At 41.2% G+C, this 6,000-nt stretch overlaps 1 protein-coding gene across 2 annotated transcripts in view; it reads right to left on the bottom strand.

Moving 5' to 3' along the window:
• Positions 1 to 6,000, bottom strand: part of LOC122808989 (C3a anaphylatoxin chemotactic receptor-like) — a 163,076-nt gene that overhangs the window by 106,405 nt on the left and 50,671 nt on the right. Inside the window, exon 2 of one of the 2 annotated variants that reach the window (XM_044080161.1) lies at positions 2,074 to 2,182. The exons of the other annotated variant lie outside the window; for it this stretch is intronic. The gene's annotated coding sequence lies outside the window, so the exon portion shown is untranslated. The remainder of the gene's footprint in view (positions 1 to 2,073; positions 2,183 to 6,000) is intronic. 2 annotated transcript variants of the gene reach the window in all.

The following is a 6,000-nucleotide window of genomic DNA, read 5'->3' as shown; positions in this document are numbered from 1 at the left end:
TAGCAGGCTATAAACTGGAAGGCACTTTTACCCACTGTTAGTTGCACATGGATAGTCTCTGATGCTTCGTGCTGTGTCACCAACCTGGAGGTGTGGGTATCTTTGACGAATATTGATACTCCCCCTCCTTTTGTGGTTTGGTCCAAGTTTTGAGGCCGAAAAACATGGTATGAGGTATAACCTAGTAGTGCTGGGGTGCTCTCAGGAGCCTTGAACCAGGTTTCTGTTACTGCACAGATATCGATGTTCTCCATGCTAAGGAGAGTTTCAAGTGCATGCATCTTGAGGTTTAGACTTCTGGCGTTGAGTAGCATTACTCTTAGTTTCTTATCCCTTGTGATACCTATGGAGGTGGGTTTGTCTTTTGAGCCTTGCCTAAAAAAGGCACTATGGGGGTTGCAAGAGCCTTTGCCAATATCCAAAAGCACAGGGGTGACAGGTGCAAGCCACCCCTAGCAAACATCGTGGCTTGTCGAGCATGTCATCCCAGGCTGACGGGCATTGGATCCCCTTTGAATGACACCAATACTTAAGCCAATTGTTGAAATTGATCATCTTGTCTTCATACTGTGGCATCATTTTTGGTGAGGGTAAGATGCTACTCAAGGTCAGGGTCATACTGGCCTGGGCTACATGCTCAGAGAGCTCCTCTACGTCTCTTTCCATGTAGTCCAGGGAGGTACGTCTCAGGTCATTCACACCAGCATGGACAATGACTGAGTCATATTTGTACTTGCCTTGGAGTGACCTGAGTGCTTGTGTTATGTGGCGAATCCTAGCGGCCAACAGGCAGCTCACCGTGACCCTCTCCTTGTTCAGCCTGGTGAGTGGGACGTCAGTGTGTCTGATGATAGAGTCACCTATTACAAGTGTATCAGGTGTGTTGTTTAGCCTTAAGGGCTGTGACTGTCCGGCACACTGGCGTTGTGAGCTATGTGTTGCACATGTTTTGTTTTGGGGTAGCGGTTGCTTGGGTGTCTGCTTTGGAGGTCTCTGCTGCTTAGGCAGATTTTTATTTAGAGCCTCCAAGTATGTTTTTGTGTGTTTATGTGTTTGGTTTGCTGTCGTGGTAGGTCTATGTGAGACTGGAATTGTAGTGAGTGTGGTTTCCTTCTCCTCCTGACTGGTTTCACCAGTACTGAGTTGAGAGAGCTTAGCCTCCAGTATGGCTATATGGTTGCATCTCTCACATGTGTTGGAATTTGTTGGGAGGAGGAGAGGGTTGTCTGTGTACATGAGGCAGTTGTAACATTGCCTCAAAATTCCCAGATTCACCAGATGGACCGGAGAGGAGATTGACAACTGACCTTTGGACATGCTAGAATAGTATTGGGAATTCCTTTATAATTGAAAAAAGGGCCAATGGGGAACAAGGTACTCAAGGGGAGTTTGTGAGGGTGTAGTGCTTTTAATTTTTTAGTGCTGACTTATATAATTGCTTTAGCGAGCAAGTGCAAGGAATCTTAAATGCAATGTGTTACAGGTAACTTAAATGCAAAAACGACAAAACAGTAACTTTCTTTCAAGTGAAACAAGGAAATAAGTACAGTTTTGTACATTTCTAATGCGATCCTATTCACCCAGGCATTGCCTGCAAATTGCTACTGAGATCAATGCACTACTCCAGTAAACAAAATACATAAAAAAAATAAAAATATCAGTCATGAAAACCTATTGACTCATAAGCTTACAACTATTAAACTGGCAACTCGTGATATTAATAACTTCAACAATCTCTTTTTTTGTGTGATTTCTCCTATGTTGTGCAACTCAAGCTTGTAAAGGTGAAGCCCCCCCCAAATTCATGACAGGAAAATTTGTTTTTGAAAAAAAGAAAGTAGACTTTTAAACTCATCAAACAATGACATATGGCTTTGATGACATAATTCAATAAGTAATTAGGAAACCATGAACTGTTAAGTTTTGTTTTGCTGTCTTGGATTTGATTCTTTTGCCTGCTGTGTGACAAAAATTCTGTAATTGCTTTAGTCTCCTTTTGTTCATGGCATGATTCATTTAACCAGGCACATTTTCCTCTAAAAGATTCACTTCGACTACTTGACCTGTACTCACTTAACAGATGTATAAAACAGTAAGTAGGTAAGACTCTTCCTATGATAGAGCCCTTCTTTCTTCTGCACAACTGAAGTTTCTGGGCTAGGATATGATACACATGTAGCAGCTGCAAAGATGAGAGAAAAACAGCAGATTACCTCACATATTTTCTCATTTCAAATCAATATTTTTAATCACATTACAAATAAGTAGGAGAAGGGAATTACAGTTATACGTAAGTGCATAAGAGAATATCAAACATTGTTTTCTACCCACTTTTATATTGTGACTATAGTCTGCCAAGAAAAACAGAGGAGCTCTGAGCTAACTCCACAACATTTTGCATATATTCATAATATAGTGGTTTCAAGAAGTTAATAAAAAACAAGGCTGGCAAAAACTCATACCTCTGTGTTTCCAGTCTATCACACCAAAGCGAGTGCTGCTTGTTTCACTGAAAGAAAGGTTGTTTGTCAACAGACTTTGCCTTGGAGCTCTTTTCCTGACATTCTGCTACTAAAAGGTTAATAAAACTGGCTCAGGTAAAAGAGGACATTAGCATTTATTTGTAATCACAGTTTCACAGGTCTGTTACTGAGCTGCAGCCTTTGCCCAAGGTGCAAGGTTTGATTCCTACCACCTTCATTTACTTACCATGTGACTCTTGGCAAGTCACTTAAGCAGACAGCTCTGCCAGGTCAAACCTGAAAAGGGACATAGACATTAAAGCACCATATAAACTATAAAACAGCATACCAAACATGTTCCCAAATATTCTAACAAGCAAAAACAAAACCAGCAAACCAAACAAAAAAAATGAAATAATGATTCTTCACCCTCATATTGGGGTACGGGGATATTGGCCATGAGGGTTCAGAAGGCAGCTCTTATCTGTTAAACTCCTAAACAGGCAGACTATTAAGGGAACAGCTGCTACATAAAATCTTCACATTCTGAAATATTTTTCATTCATAAAGTCCAAAATGTAATACTACCAGTAACACAGATAGATAAACCTAGCCAAGGATTCAAGGGATACTATTCAGATAAAGTTATATTAAGCCCTGTAAGACTCTGAAAGAAAAATGTTCAACTTCAATAAAAAAGTTGTTTATAATAATCACAGAATTCTCAACAGACAATAAGCAGAAATACCTTAATATGGCTTTTATTATTCATTTGTCTGATCAGAAAGAGATACTTCAGGTGTAAAACAGTCAATGATGTAGTTGTAACTTCTGGGTAAGATGCAATTTATGGATGAAACTAATAGGCCTTAGCTATCCTTTTATGGTAGTTAAACAATCTTTGATCTAACTTGCCACAGCTAGTGTGTGTGTCTTTGCACAGAACCAACTGAAATACCTTGCCCTGACCAGTTATTGTTTTATCTTTTATTTGATCACAATTAGACATGCGAGTTGTGTATAGTCAGCAAAGTGACTATACTGAGCGGATAACAAGGTAGTTTTTTGGATGAAAGTGACTGCCCTACAATGCTATTTGATCACGATTAAACAGTCATTCATCTGTCATAATATCACTGCACAACATTCCTGTTAGCTCCATCCATTTGTTTATTTCCTGCATCTACATTGTTTTGAAGTCACCAAGTGTCACTGGAGTAACACCCTTCTTGAACAGAAATTTAGCCACAAATTTTGCAACAAAGTCACCAGACTTAAAAAGTCAGATCATCACATCAGTAGATGATTCATGCTGTGATGACTAACAGAATAAAGATGGCATGCTGTAAAAACAATTGGTTTAATGATGCAGCCTCAAAGAAAGCACTTTCCGGATTCGCTAGTATACTAATGCAGAAGATAAACTTGTGGATATTACTTCTGTAAGTCCAGGATTTGTTGCACTCTGTCTGCCTTACAATAACATAATGAATATGTGTCATAGGAATGTTGAACTATGAGAATTGATGATACACTTTGAGTGACATTTTTCCTGCAAAAGGCTTCACTACTTAATATATTGAGCTCATATCCAGGCATGTCTAAAAGTCAGTTCCCTGTGCTTTCTCCTGTCAACCTGGTGAAATTGGGCATCATGAGGCAGTGTAACAACTGCCTCATGTACACAGACAACCCTCCACTCTTACCTCCCAATACTATGACTTGTGAGAGATGCACATATATAGCCAAATTGGAAGCCAAGAACTCTCCAGCCAAGACTGGATTAGCCAATCAAGAGGAGAAGGATAACACCTGCACCACACCACATTCAACACATAGCCCTCCAGACATACATCACCACAACTTTCACAGAGGCTCTCAATAAAAATCTGCACAAACAACAGAAACCTCCGAGGCAGAAACACAAACAACCACCACATCCCAGCACAAACCATGAGACACATAGTTCACATAAACAGTGTGCCACTCAACCAAAGCGCATAAGGCAAAATAACTTACCCAATACAGTGTCATAGGTGACTCAATAGTAAGGCACACTGATGTCCCACTCACTAAGTTGAATAAGGAGAAAGTTACAGTCAGCTGCCTGTCGGGTGCCAGGATCCACCACATAACGCACACACTCAGGTCACTCCACAACAAGTACAAATATGACTCTGTCATTGTCCATGGTGTGAATGACCTGAGACGTACCTCCCTGGACTACATGAAAACAGACATAGAGGAACTCACTGATCTTGTAGCCAAGGCAGGTACGACCCTAGCTCTGAGTAGCATTCTACCGTCACCTAGAATGATACCACAGTACAAGCAGAAAATGATTGACTTCAACAATTGGCTAAGTTTCTGGTATCATTCTAAGGGGATCCAGTATCTGTCTGCCTGGGACAACATGATCGACAGACCACGATGCTTTGCCAGAGATGGCCTGCAGCTGTCACCCCAGGGATTCCAGATACTGGCCAAGGCTCTTGCCACCCCTACAGTGCCTTCTTTAGGCAATGTCCTAAAGACAAAATTACCACCATAACAGTTACAAGCAAACAAAATCTAAGGATTATGCTACTCAACGCTAGAAGGCTAAATCACAAAATACACTCACTCGAAGCACTCCTTAAAATGGAGAACATCAACATCTGTGCAGTGACCAAGACCAGGCTCAAGGATCCAGACAGCACCCCAGCACTACCAGACTATAATTCATACCACATCTTTCGGCCCCTAAACCTGGACCAAAGCACTAAAAGTGGTGGTATCTCCATATTCATAAAGGATATGCACACCTCCTGACTAGTAGCCCAACATAACGCATCAGAGATACTTCAGGTACAAGTAACACTGGGTAAAACTGCAATCCACGTAGTAGTCTGCGATAGATTCTCCACCATGTCCCAAGACTCCCACTCTACATTTCTAAACATACTGGAAAATGTTAGGGTGCAACCCAATACCCTTATACTGGGAGACTTTAATTAACCCTCCATTAACTGGGAAAATTACTCATGTACCAACACACTTGCTCAACGTTTTCTGGAATTCATTAATTTCAGTGCCCTGGACCAACTCATTCTTATCCCCACCAGGGGTAGAAGCATCCTTGACCTGGTTATTACTAATATGGGTGACCATTGCTCTACACCAGTAATAAACTCCTCACTGGTCAGAACTGACCACAAGCTAATTACCATGGATATCCACGTCCCACCCTCACCCCCTCCCCAATGGAAACCACCATAAAAATACTTCTCCAAAGCCAATTTTGGGCTTCTAAAAACAGAGGCGGCTAACTTCACGACACCCATGCAAATGGAAAATAGGTGCATGACTGCTGAATCATACACCAGTGCACTGTATGAGCACATAAACAAGTTCATGGAATGGGACATACCAAACAGAACCAAGACCCTCTCCTCCAAAAAAAGGAAGCCAATCTGATGGTCCCCCACCATAAGCAAACTCTACAACAGAAGGAAAAAACTGTTGCAGGAAAGGGTGAAGTCCCAGGACTGGAAAAACT

This window comes from Protopterus annectens, chromosome 1.part1 (genome assembly GCF_019279795.1).
Source record: "Protopterus annectens isolate FY-2018-M chromosome 1.part1, PAN1.0, whole genome shotgun sequence".
In the NCBI taxonomy this organism is placed as follows: Eukaryota; Metazoa; Chordata; order Ceratodontiformes; family Protopteridae; genus Protopterus; species Protopterus annectens.
The sequence above is the reverse complement of the archived record's forward strand: the minus strand, read 5'-3'. Positions and strand labels throughout refer to the sequence as shown.